This window comes from Xenopus tropicalis, chromosome 5 (assembly GCF_000004195.4).
Source record: "Xenopus tropicalis strain Nigerian chromosome 5, UCB_Xtro_10.0, whole genome shotgun sequence".
NCBI lineage: Eukaryota > Metazoa > Chordata > Amphibia > Anura > Pipidae > Xenopus > Xenopus tropicalis.
In genome coordinates, this window is record NC_030681.2 from 87,258,192 (window position 1) to 87,273,229 (window position 15,038).

Sequence of the window (15,038 nt, forward strand, 5' to 3'; positions counted from 1 at the left end):
TGTCAAAAGATTTGTTGTGTCTGTTTCCTATGCCAGAGACACGCAGCTCTCTCCTCTCTCCTGCACCCCCTCCATCAAGAATGCTAAGAACTCACTCCCACCTTAGGAATGTGGGTTTGAGTCAATCAGCAGGAAGCTTCCTCACAGTCTAACTGACTATGTACACTAGTCTGGGTCTCGGTGCAGGAGTGAGGCATTATGGGAACTTTCTTTACACAGCTCAGAGTTTTTTTCTTCCTGATCATCTGATCAGGTGAAATATGGGGAGACTTAAGGGCACTATTGAGAGAACTGAAGGTATGCCTGTAGCTTGAGATTAACTCTTTATCAGCCTTTTCTTCTCCTTTATGGCAGGGGCTGATAATGTGCGGACAAGAAAAAAAGACAAGAACAGGGTGACAAAGGCGAAGATCCAGGATCAGGAAGGAGTGAGGGGCAGAGAGGACGCAGAATCTGAGACAGTCAAGAGCAAAGACGTCATGGGCGAAAACTAGGGCAGGACAGAACAGGAGGGAGAGGGCAAAGACTAGGGCAGGACAGGATGGGGCAAGTGAAGACTAGGGCAGCAGGAACAAGAACAGAAGCATGGGCAGGAACAGAGGTAAAGCAAGAACAAGGACAGGGCAGAACAGGATCAGAAAGGGAGCCAGAGCGGGAAACAAGAGCTAGGGACAGTGCCTCAGTGCTCAAAGTAGGCCAATGCTCAGACATGGAAAGTGAGGAGGGTTGGGCATATATAGGGCAGGGTCAGTCCCGATTGGCTGACCCCAACCGGCCAATAGAGATGCTGGGGCGATATAGCTAGGCCTGGGAACCAGGTAATAAGAAGCATGACTGGGAAATGAGCCCTTGCTAGCTGCTTTCCTTAACTAGTAGTTAGGGAGAGCAGCCAGCATCCAGGAAATCCCAGGTTTAAACCCCAGCAGAGCTTAACAAATACACCTTGTGTTATAAAGACTACAGCCACATCATACAGTTAGGGGCCTATTAATTATGCTACATAAAAATGCCTTATAACACCACATATAACTACATAACATTACCATCTAAATTCCTTGAGTATATATAAATCTGTATAGTGGTTTTATCTGACTGCAAAGACAGAAGTAAAATTCTGGTGTAAGAAGTAGTGGCCACTTGGCTAATGTAAAAAAACAGCATACCCAGAATTTTCCTTCTGCCACATTTTTTCCCCAGTCATTTAAATGGGTTATGTGAGTCCTGCGGGAGGTGGGGTAAAATAATGGCGTAAACTATTGCACGCACATACTAATAAACAGTGTGGATAGTTCTTTTCAACTGATGGAGTGTGTAAAATCACTTATAAGGACAAGAACACAGCTTTATAAATATGATATTTATTGTCCACCTGTTTTTATGCTGTTTTTCCACATTAATAATTTTGCACAGCATGATAATAGTTCTCCTGGTGTTATGACAGAAGCAAGTCTTAGCGCTACATGACATATTCTTTAGACACACCATGTGTGTAACACTTTGAGGGTGGTTAAACATCGGCACACTTACACAGTCTATATATAGCGCAGCTTCCAAGATATTCTTTTCAGATTTAAATAAACTGCACATATACATATACGCTAGAAAGGCCTGGAGAATAAAAGAAAGATGGTGGTTTCTATAGGAAGATCCCTACACTGGCATTATTTTCCAAAGAAGCGAGTGAGCCTGGAAAAAAATGCTAACATATTGGCACCCCCAATGAATTAGTGTTTCTTTGTCCATTACTTTAAATAATCTCAAGAAAAGCAGATATTGGAGTGCACCACCTTTATTGAAATTAATATATCTATTTATATATATGAGAAAGGTCCAGGTTGTGTGACCGAAATGTCGATTTTGCACTAATAAAGGATTTTTTGTTGTTACATTATGAAGCCATGCGAGTGCTGTGTCTATTCCTTGGTTATATTTTGATATCCATATTCAGCACCCATGCATTTATGGACTTTGTTGGCGTGTGCCCTTCTTACCATAGTGCATGTATATATATTTATATATACAAAGCGAGCTGGTGCACACCACTAACACTGCCTAAGAGCAGTTAAATTAAAATAAAACAAAAGAAAGAAGTGTCAGCACTGAAATGTTGAGGTTTGCAATGTTCCTTCTTCATATTCTATAATAAAATCAAATTTTTTGTACATACGAATTAAATCCGGTGAGTGCTGACACTTCTTTTGTTTTATATATATATATATATATATATATATATATATATATATATATATATATATATATGTAAATTTTAAAAATCTAAACTCACAGGTCTTATCAACTGAAGTCAATGGCTGATTAAAATAAATGGCCATGGGGGACCTGTGTGCAAGGCAGATGCGCCAGGCACACATATGCCCCCCCACTGACGCCACCCCCACCCCCAAGTGTAATTAACAATTCATTTGAACTTAAAAGTGCAATATAATTTCTACAAAATAGAAAGGTAGACTTTCTGTAAAAACTGAAACAGATGATTGGAGGCCTAGATCCCCAGAAACTTAAACTGAAAGTCTGTACAACTATATACTGTACATACAACAAGAAACGACACTTAAAAAATAGAAGTCATTATTCAAAAACTCAATAAAACACCAAAGAATTGATGTCACCTGTATATAGCCACTATTGAGTGGCTCCAAGTCCAGTTACCATCAAAACTGGAAAGCAGCATCATTTATTTAAAAACTCACCAGTCAGCTGTATGATCATTTCACAGTTCCATCTGCAATTCTACCATCAGCTTTACCTAATTCCACCATTGTTACATCTCAGCAGTCAACTCCAACAAATCTTCTGCCCCCATCATCAGAAATACTACCAGCTTCACCTGACCCTTTGACTGACTTACCCTGCTTGCTTACTAGCCCTACTTCTTCATGTAATAAAACTGTGGGGTCCATTTATTGAAGTATGAATTTCGGATTGTTCTAAGTACGATTGGAAAAAATTCATATTAAACATGATAATTTCTGATGTTCGAAAATGCTCCGAAAATTTTTTTAGTGCTTGTACGAAAAGTCGCGGTAGGGATCCGAGAGTTATGAAATTTTTGTATCCGATCAATCTTAAACAGCGCAAAGGCCTTTCTGACTTTGAAACTTCAATGCATGATTTTGGAAGCCTCCCATAGGACTCAATGGCACTCTGCAGCTCCAACCTGCCCAAAAGATAGTCATGATACCAAAGTTTGAATGAATAACGAAACTTTCGTTATGGTTGTGCAAAGTACGAAAAGAACAACTTTATCGTACAATAACAAACGTATCACGAAAAAGTCGTACTTTTTTTTATTATAGTATCGTTAACAGTATGAACAGTTCTAAACTTTAGAAAAAATATGATTTTTTGTATTCGTGGCCATCATACTTTAATGAATGGACCCCTGTGTTTATCTGCATCCATTGTATCTCTTATGAACTTATTTTTAGCTACCCTTACTTAACATATATGTGTAAGAGGAGTTAAGTATTTTTACATTATTATAAAAGCTGGGATTATTTGGTTATATACATTTTAATTAAATGATATGACTAAAGGGCTTTTATAAAAAAAAAAAAAGCTAATATAAATATAAAAATAGCTAGTAAAAATAAAATTAGAACTAGAATAGTAGTAGAAATGTAAGTGCAGAGGATTACTAAGAGAAGATAATAAGGTACAAATAAGCTAGGATAAGATGGGAAGAAAAAATATTTATATACATATTATAATATCAATATAAGAGTAGCAAATATAAAATGAGCTTGCAGGAAATAGATTACTTAAAAATAAGATCAAACAACATAAAATGACCAAGAAATTTAAGTGTGGAGGATAGCTAAGAGAGGATAAAGAGATAAAATATGTTAGGATAAGATAGAATGGAAATATATACAGCATATTATAAAATATAAGAGTAACAAAAATAAAATAAGTTAACAGAAAATAGATTACTAAAATATTAAAAAAGACATATAATATATGGATTTTAGAAGATTAAATAGGAAAGTTCACAATATAAAATAAGGAAATTTGCATATGAAATATGGTAACATATGATTATATAGTAGCATGGATAGGATAGGTTAAAAGCTAGGATTGAGAAAGAGGAATGGAGAGAAATGGTAGGATATATAATAAAAAAGCATGTAGTTTCATTTTAGGAGATAATAACATTGGCAATTAGAGCAAAGTAGAACAGATAAGCTGTCAAATCTAAGAAAATGTTGTACAGTGTAAAAATAGCATATGATTCTTAAAACCAGGCTTTTTAAGAAAAATGTCATAAGATAAAGTAAGAACATAATCAAGATGTTAGAAGATGCCATAGGGTAAGACAGGATTAGTAATAAGATGTTAGACGATACCATAAGATGATGTAAGCAAATGAACATAAAGTGATTTATAAAAGTTATTGGGATACATAGGATACAAGATTTTTTACAGGAATGAGAGAGAACAAAACAGTTGTTTCTGTTGGGTTTTTCACCTTCCCCTGGACCATATGTTATTATAAGTTAGGTTAGCCCAGCAGGTATTAGAATAGGAAATAATAAGATGGTTAGAGTAGGTTAGGGACCTGCTGGTGTACTTCCCCATTAAAGTATATGGTTATTTGATTGAGAAATAAAAAGGATCACAAAGGGGATGATTACTGCACACTTATGATACCTGGGACCACCACCTCCCCGTAATTGTCAGGACTGCATATTAGAGATGTAGCGAACATCGCCGAAAATGTTCGCGAACCCGTTTGCGGACTTTCGCCAAAACTCGCGAATATTAGCGAACTTTGCGAACCCCATAGACTTCAATGGGAAGGCGAACTTTAAAACCTAGAAAAGCCATTTCTGGCCAGAAAACTGATTTTAAAGTTGTTTAAAGGGTGCCACGACCTGGACAGTGGCATGCAGGAGGGGGATCAAGCAAAAATTTCTCTGAAAAATACTTAACGCCAAAAAAAAACCGCAAGCTATTCCTATGTATATGCATAGGCGATAAAACGCGGCGGAAAAACGCGGCGGGAAAACCAAGGCGAAAAAACGCGGCGCCAAAAAAAAACGCGGCGAACCCAAAGTGGCGAACATTGGCAAAAGTCCGCGAATTTTCGCGAATACCCGATGTTCGCGCGAATTAGTTCGCCGGCGAACAGTTCGCTACATCTCTACTGCATATTTACAAACCAATAATAATTTTTTAATAATCAAAGTCCATATGTTTTAAAGGGGAAGTACACCTCCCATTGAATTCTACAGGTGTTATGCCCTGTACAGCTTCTATATCTATATTAGTCCTTGTTTGATTTCTGTAGGTCTATAAATGATATGCATATAGCAACTTTTATAAAACGTTTGTTACACTCACCAAGTGAAGACTTGTTAAAAAAAATGGAGTAGTAAGTAGAATAGCCAAAGTAAACCAGAAAAGATGCATCCAGGCAGAGAAGCAGCCTCCAGCAGAGTTTTGTGACTCGACCCACAGCTGCCCTGAGCACTACCAACATCCACCGCTGTTCCTGGCAGGTTGAAATGCCTTGCAATGCCATACTCATCACGCAAGACTTGCAGAAGCACGAGACTTGCAGCATCACAGGAACCAAGATGACCCCGAAGCGCCTGAAGGAGCCGAAGACAAGAGCGCCGGAAGAAGCCGGGAAGATCCGAAGACAGTGGTGCCGAAAAGAGCCAAGAAGAACCAAAGACGCGTGTAAGGAGGTCACCCCGTATGTCACTCTTTGTACCAAGGAAAGCACTTCCAAGTAGTAATGCAAAATCACTTTAATCACACATCACAAGGGAGTCACAGCATACAGGTAAAGAGTCACAATGTTCAAACAGGGCTTTCTCCACAAAACATGTACAATGCCAGTGTCCAGAGGACATTATTCTTACCAAGAATAGCTACTTTTGGGCTGTCACATTTGTCTCCAGTCTCCATGGGATCTCCTGTCCCCACCTGGCTCAGCAATCCGAGACTCCCTGTGTTGCCCCTTTGCTATTCCACCAGGCCTTTCTACTGGCAGACTCTAGCCCAAAGCTCATCAAGCCCTCCTTCTAGCCTACCCCTATCTGCTCGGGTCCCTATTCTGTGGATGATCCACTGAGAAAACTGTTTCCCTCTACCCTCCTGGGTGGGGCAATAGGCGGCCCTGACTACCTAACCCTGACTCAGACACCTAGTGCCTTCTCAACTATCAGCTGCCCTGTTCTGACCTCTCCTTACCCTGTAGACTGTTTTTCTTTGCTTCCAGCTGGTCTCTTCCTGTGTTCTGCCATAAAGACCACTAATTCTGGGTGTGGTCCCCTTTTATACATTCTGCCCCACACTGCTCTCTAGTGGTTGGGGGTGTGAACTACACTCATACATTTTTAATAGGTTTTAACAAAATTGCACAGCCACCTAGTGGCCATTTAAAGAAAACACATGCAATCATAACTCATTAAATACAATTAACCTTTTCCACCCCCTTACACTTGTGACAGTTAAAGGAACAGTAACATCAAAATATGAAAGCGTATTAAAGTAATTACAATATAATGCACTGTTACATTGCACTGGTGTAACTGGTGTGTTTGCCTCAGAAAGACTATTATAGTTTATATAAGCAAAGCTGCTGTGTAGCCATGGGAGCTATTCGAATGAGAAAAGGCACAGGTTACTTAGCAGATAACAGATAAAATGCCATTGTATTCTACAGAGTTTATCTGTTATCTGCTATGTAACCTGTGCCTTTTTTTCAGCTTGAATGGCTGCCCCCATGGCTACACAGCAGCTTATTTATATAAACTATAGGAGCGTTCTGTAGCAAATACACCAGTTTTACCAGTGCAGGGCAACAGTACATTACATTTTAATTACTTTAAAACACTTTCATATTTTGGTGTTACTGTTCCTTTAAAGGCGCTGCGGGACATCTCAGTAAGTATCTGGGACAGCGGGATGGGGAGCAAAAAGCGGGACTGTCCAGCCTAAATCGGGACAGTTGGGACCTATGCTTTGTGGCCTTCCCACAAATCCGGGCATGATTAGATCTTGTAGTCAGCCAATTTAGCAAATCTTTTTTTTTAAGCGTGTAGAGATTTCACTTACTATTGGTTGCAGGTTGCAAATAATTGAGTTTTCCAAGTTTCTTCAGAGAGGACACTAGCATCTGGTCTATTATGCAGGGTGCAATGTGGAACAACCTGTGCTATTCTATTATATGTGGTACAGAACCTGGATCCAGCACTCTAGCAAAGAACTATCTAATGTAGCAGCTGTTGTAAAGGTGGACGTTTTATGAGATTGTTTCAATTATAGAGAATGTTTGGGGATAGACAAGGTACTATCCATTAATTTAAAGATAGAGAAGAGAATCTGTTCAATGCAATATTTGAAACAGCTGGTAAAACAGAGCTATTCCTATACATGGCATTTGAAAGAAAAGCTGTCTAGGAGATTATATGGGAAGGCCCACACACAAGCTCTTAGGTTCATAAAGTGGCTTCTAAAGGAGAACTTGTGTCATTTACTACAAGGAGTAGTCATTTAAAACCTATGTCACACATTACAGTGGTGCTAAGGAAGAAGCTGCCCCAGGTGCTTAAAGAGGGAATGCGAATGAATGCTTAAATACAGGGCTATACATTCTGGCAATTTAAGATATTATGCTTACTTTAAAGCTATGTTAGATTCTCCTGCCTTTTTTTCTTTCATACATAACAATTGCAATGGAGTTCTGTACAGGGCTCCTTTATAATAAGCATCCTCAGCTGCCCTGTCTTCTGCATCCTGAATGATGCAAAATGTTCTGGCTTGCCAAGAGGACCTATGTGGTGGCTTAATTGTATGATGCTTTATGCTGTATTCTGCAAGAATCAAGTTTTGTCTATAGACGGCAAACACAGATCTAAGAAGGGGAACTTTGCTTCACAGTTGTAAATGACATTGTAAATGTGTTTTATTTGCTTCATTGCAATTTAAATATTGAACCTGAGACAGGCTTATGCAGTGCTTCAAACATTTCAGCACACCATGCATTGCCTTCTGCCTGTTAGAATCAATGACCCTAGGAAACCAGAAGGTAAACCAGGCTGCTATTCTTCCAATCTGCCAGTTAAACTAATGGCCTGAGCAACCAGATATCTTCTGAGATTACAAATTAGGGAGGTATAGAACAACATAGTTAAGGAATTAAAAAAATATATATATTGGTCAAAATATTATTTAATCGATTATATTTCTTCATTTAAACATTGTATAAAAGTATATGTGAATGCGTGACTGTATGAAAATAACTAATAAGGAAAATATTAAAGATCCTTTAAAAAACATTATAATTGTAATTTAAAATTAAATGACTAACTTAAAAAAATATGAGCTTTAGTATGATTGCTTTAGACATGTATTTATACATAACCCATCAGATATGTTATTATTCTCACATCTTCGAATGCTTTAAAGGATTATTTTGAATTAAAAAGTCAGCATAAAATGCTATAAATAAATCTGTAGCATGTGTTTAGTGGGTGGAAGTGCGAGGGGGGAAGGGAATGGAGTTTGAATTCATTCATTGCTTGTACATAATGATGCCCAATAGTAAGTGAAGACTGGTTTTGTAAAGTTAAGTATTATTCTGTACTGGAGTGGCTGAAAATTCCACACTGCACCTTGCACCCATTTATGTGGCCTCTAGCACCTTATGATAAGCATGCTAAGAAGTGCTGTGTATAAGGAAAGGTATAATCAGTGGGTGGCAAATATTAGGCACCCCCTCAGAGGTTATAATTGATTTCAAAAGACCCCAGGCTGGTGCTCCTGTTAGCTGAAAAGCTTAGAGGCCCAGGGTCCTACTGCACCATGTCACAATTTCTTTTGGGTTCTTCATTAGTCTCTGCACCCTTCAGGCAGGTGCGCATAAACAGCAAAGCGAACCCTGAAACCCTGCTGTTCTAATATCTTTTTGCCATAAACCTCAGCCTTGCCAAGAAACTGCAATTTAAGGTACAGGTATGGGATCCCTTATCCGGAAAACTGTTATCCAGAAAGGCCATCTCCAATAGACTCCATTCTATGCAAATAATTCTAATTTTTAAAAGTTATAATTAATCCTTACTGGAGGCAAAACAAGCCTATTGGGTTTATTCAATATTTAAATGATTTTTAGCAGACTTAAGTTATGATCCAAATTACAGAATGATCCCTTATCTGGAAAACCCCAATATCCGAACATTCTGGATAACAGGTCCCATACCTGTAGTATTAGCAGTACTGTTAAACTTCTTTAATGCTAAATATTCTGAGTCTGTTATTTTAAAATTGGTTGTTACCCTTGATTTTTCTCACTTTCTGTCTGAACTGACTTTTAATTATTTTAAACAGTGGGTATTTCCAGGCTGTTCAAGCTTTTTTGGTTCACTAGACTTAATTACTTGCTTGTAAAGTACTCACAGACTGTTAGCCTAAAAGCCTTTATTTGGCACATAATCAGAGCTTAGTTAGACAACATACAGGCAGCAAAATTTTAGGGTTCGTTTACTAAGACCCCAGACAGAACTACAAAAGCACTACATGGCGTCAAAGACTGTCCCTTAGTTTTCATTGAAAGAGCCCATCCATCCAGTGTCTGGTGTCACTCTGCACCTCATGCTGGATAACACAAGGCAGCCCTGTCTTTACTCCTTACTATATTGTGGGTGGTAAGTACAGGGCCAGCACCTATGAGTGCTTCTTAATTGCATGTTTTAATGTGCCACCCCCTGCCTGCCTGAGCTGCAGAACATGGGAAGAACACAGGTCTCTCTACTTTGTTTTGGACCTCAGAGACCTGAGGCAATTCATATACTGTGCAGGGAAGGGAGCAACATGCTAATACATTGTAGATTGCATCTTAGTGCACATAGTAAATAACGCCCTTTGATCTGGCCCTTTTTCAGATAGAACATTAAGTATGCATTTAAAGGGGTTCTTAATAACAAAAAACACCTGTTTTTAGCAAAATTAAGCCATTTAAGTAACAAAGAACTTTCAAACTTTAACAATTAAAGTATATTTAGAGTGTGGATCCTTTTTAAAAACACATGGTCATGGTGATGTTCCAAGGTCCAGTATACTTCTTTTAAAGAAGGTTCTGTCCTTTCCCCAAGAAAACAACATGGTAAAGCTGGGGAATGCATGTAGGCATCCCCCATCCCACTACCTTAACTTGCTCATCATTCTGATATTCCTACGGAAGTATGGGGCTACCTTATGCTTGACAAAGCTGCATTCTGCACCTTGTGGTGGATTTTTAATCTGACATTAACCTCCCTATTCACTAATGAAACTTTAAATATTAAATCCCTTGTTAACTTTAGGAGGAATTTTAATGTTCACCACTCTGAATGACACTTGGGTTCCCAGTATTGTTTGATCACCAACAATGTCCCTCCTGAGTGGAGCTTAGAGCAGCTTATCTAACTAGCCCACATTACCATCTGTTACAAACACATGCAACTCATATTCTTAAAGTATAAAACACTATGATATGTAAAAAGAATATATAAAATCATTGTAAGATTTGTATAACAGCTGCTGTAAAATTAATATTGTGTGTATATAGAGAAGACTCTGTTGTCTTTTTTCGTGGACTAGTGCCATGCAACATGTTTGCAGAAATATCCCATTACAAATAGCTATTCAGTGTATTTTTCAATGTGTGTATTTTTTGCACCAAACCAATATAGAAAATTACACCTGCCATATTCCATTGAATTTAAGAGAAATTCAGGTGGTTCAAACTTTTTGGCCTAGAAAGGGTATAAAATGGTGTGACCTATGATTTATACAAAGCTTATATTAAGCTACCAGCTCTTTTTTAAAGCCAAATTTCACATTTGGCTACACCTTTGTATAAAATGATTGCATGGCTGTATATTTGTGCATGATTTTGAATTCTGTAAAAAGCCCTCTGACTTTGTAGTATTGTTGCCTGGTGACCCAAACCTGTAATGAAAAAAAGTTATAATTAGGGGTATTTGAAATGCCCCTGGACCTTTTAAGAGTTTTTAAGAAATAAAAAAAAACGCTGAGCTGTGACACAAGCGGCACAAGTGCCTCACAGCCGTCTCCCCAAGAGGCCTGCAGGACCCCAAAACTGGCTGTGGAAAAAACATAGGGAAAAACTGGAAGGTAAACATATGAGGACATATAGTAGAATAAGTAGCTAGTAACAGGCCTAGGAACCAGGAACAATCATTTGATGGGTTAGACTGGAAGTAACTGTGGGGCACATTCTCAACATGCAGCTAAAGGCAACTTTAGAAATAAGCTGTATGATGACCTCACCAGCAAAGCTAACTTAAAAGTGGCCTCTGCAATGGTCTCTGCAGATAACGGTCTGTCTTTTGCCGAAACACATAAACCACCACCCAAACGGGTTTTCCCACTAGATATTGAAGTTTTCCTGGCTTTTACAGGCAGTGTGGATGCAAATGCCATGTTTTTATTCATAATGCAACATTTTTTCCCATATTCTCAGCATTGTTGCAGATGTCATGTGGGTACGTGCCTGATGCAATTGCGGCCGGTATGTCAAAATTAATGCATTTGCACTTAGCACCTGTACTTAGGCACTTCGGACAAAACTTTATCTGTGCTGCTGTACATATGGATTCAATATCTGTTTTACTCATGGACTGATGTTTTGTTCTATGTCAAGCAGAACTCCTTCTCATAATGTGGTATATATATATATATATATATACAAAAATGGAAGGTACCGCACTCTCAGGACTTAAGAAAAATAGAATTTATTTTACTTACAAAGTTACATCTAACGTTTCGGCTGCCACTGCAGCCTTTCTCAAAGGCTTTGAGAAAGGCTGCAGTGGCAGCCGAAACGTTAGATGTAACTTTGTAAGTAAAATAAATTCTATTTTTCTTAAGTCCTGAGAGTGCGGTACCTTCCATTTTTGTATACATTTTGCATGTTTTGGACTGCACCCAGGCGATTTTGATTGCCTTATCGTGAGTGCCTGTTTAACCATTGAGGAGTTCTATATAAATATATATATATATATTGTCTTTACTCAGTAGCTCAATTATAGACAGACAGATATGATATATATAATGAATTAAAGCTGCAGCTTGAATTTTCTGGGTTTCCTCAGGAAGTTACCCTTTTCTCCCAGTCCCAAAAACATTCTGCCAAATTAACAGGCTTCTGTAGGGAGTATGTGGTTTAAAATTTGTGGTTACTTTTATTGGCAATATATTGTTATATAATATAGGAAATGTTTCTTGTTAAATGTTACACAGAAGTAAGGCAATAGAAAGGATCCTTGATGCATTTTAATTAAGTTACACAACTGTTCAAACATTTGTGCCATTGTAGTATAAATAGCTCAAGTGCATTTTCAGGGAGTTGCATATTAATTGTTTATAGATAAACAACAATTGGGGCAGTAAAACATCAAAGCCACCAAACCCCTCTATGTTTCTTGTAAGGAGTGGTTTTCCTAGACAATTTGTGGATAAGGGCTCTGGCACACGGGGAGATTAGTCGCCCGCAAAAAATCTCCTTGTTCGCGGGCGACTAATCTCCCCGAATTGCCATCCCACCGGTGAAAATGTAAGTTGCCGGTGGGATGGCACACACTGCACAGGCGATTTCAGCAAATCGGCGAAGTTGCCTCGCGAGGCATTTTTGGCGATTTGCCGAAATCGCCTGCGCAGCGTGTGCCATCCCACCGGCGACTTACATTTTCGCCGGTGGGATGGTAGTTTGGGGAGATTAGTCGCCCGCGAACAGGGAGATTTGTTGCGGGCGACTAATTTCCCCGTGTGCCAGAGCCCTAAAAGTCTAGATGTTTGGACTTAGTAGTGGTTAGTTGGGTTTGGAGACAGTTTTTAACATCTTTCTATGCTGTCTCCCTGTGCTACAATTTTGTACATTTAAAACTGTACCATCTATGCTGTACCTTGTTTATTGAACACAGAAATACATATTTTTTATTTTTGTATAAGATATCACAAGCCTGAAATGATTATCATGCCCCAAGACACACAAGTGAGTCTGCACTTGTACTAGTAGTTGTATCCTGTTAAATCAATAAGCAGTAACCTAACACTTCCAACAGCTTCTACCGAGAGAAAGCAAATTGCAAATTAGCTAATTAGCTTTAAAGATGCATATTTTGTGGATTGCACAAGTGCCCCCACCCAATTTTTTTTAACTATTCAACCCTTCATCTGTCTCAGCATGTTAAAGAACTCTCAAGGGACAAGTTTTTAATCACTGACTGCTATGGGTTGAATTAGGCATGAAGGCATGGGAAGGAAACCACCTGATCCCACAAGAACAGATGGATAATGGACAACAGAAATAAAGTAGTGAATACAATCGTTTTTTTTTTTATATGAGATATTTATTTCTGCAATACTGGCATAAGGATAAGGCAATATAACATTTACATCTCAGAACTATTGTTTTTCATGGCAACATACTAAATGTTTCTTTACATTTGATCAGAGATCAAGCATTTAAAGCATTTAAAAATACATGGTAATTAACACAAGTGAATTAAATGGACATCAATATTTGTGATCTAATGATGACTAAATCTCTAAAAGACTTTTTCATATTTGCAGTTCTCATGTATATCCTCTCATGTACATCATCTATAAAGAGTTTCATTAATCCAGGTCATGTATCTAGTAGTGGTAGGTCTATAGCAACTGGATGAGTAATTTTCATCACTCATCACCACTTCTTCAGTTTGACTACTTATGAGGGATTTATACTACTGTCAATTTGATCACAGCAAAGGAACTAAGAGACACCTCAAATTGTGGCTGAGTATCTAGAACTGTAGATGTACCAACAAAGGCATGTCTAAATTGATACCAAAGGAAAGCTAATCATAACAAAAGTGTCAACCTAGAAGAGGCGCTAGACAGGGGGGACTTTGTTGCAGTCCTGGAAATGACATTATTGCGCATGCCTGTCGCTGATAGGGATGACACTGTGCATGTGCATATACTCTTCTAAAGCTGCTGACAGTTCAAAGAGAATGCGCACAAGCTTCCACTGACTTCACTAAATGCTTACTAATCACACACACTGTTAAAAATGGAAAACCTGGGGCAATCCAAGGGACCCATCCAAAAATTACTCCACTAAAGGTAGCCATACACGTTAAAATCACAATCTTTCCTGTGACCATTGGTCGTTCCTACCCTCCACTGACGTTCAGGGCTGAATTGTCAGCTATATGGAGGTAGAACAGAACAATAGAAATTCTACCCCTATCTGATGAAGGGGGCTTTCACGGCCAGCGATCAAAATCTTTTGTCCCACCAGATCGAAGAGATTGAATATTGTACAAACCTCATTTCGTACGATAATATTGGTAAGTATATGGCCAGCTTAATACACCAGTCAGTCAGTCTTTCTGGAATGCCATGAAGTCGCCCTACCTTTCTGATGAATATTTCAGCTGTCAAAGAAGCAGCAGGCAATTTAGATAGAGAAGAGCCATTTTGGAGAGCCTATCCATTCCAAGCCTGTCCAAGTCTATCAAGATTGCACCCCATAACCTGGAGAGAATAGGTACACTTGAAATAGACCCATAGGTTTGGAATGGGAATTCTTATATCTGGCACATTTTGTAATAAAATAATACATTAAAAATAGTTTTTCTATAGAGTAGGCCACTAAGAGTATTTTAGCCTAGATTTTTCAGGAATAAAAAGTTTCCCCCTCACAAAAAAAAGAAGTCCATCTTTAGAGGAGAGTAAATCCAAAAGAACTTGGTCCATGGAAGAACAGTCCTTCTTAACCTGTTCCAAAAAGGAGGTTTGTAGAATGAGTATATGATAGGGGTGAAGCATATTCTTCAGCTAGGAGGCAGAATCAGTCTCTGGAGAAAAATTACATTATGGGCCATCAGCTTTTGTATTTTAGAGTTATATGAAAATTAATTTGCATGAAAAACATTGCCCATCTAACCTAGTTTATGTCCACAAGCACAGTTGCAGTCCCTGCAATCAGTTGCGTAAAAGTGTGCTCTTTGCTTTTTCCT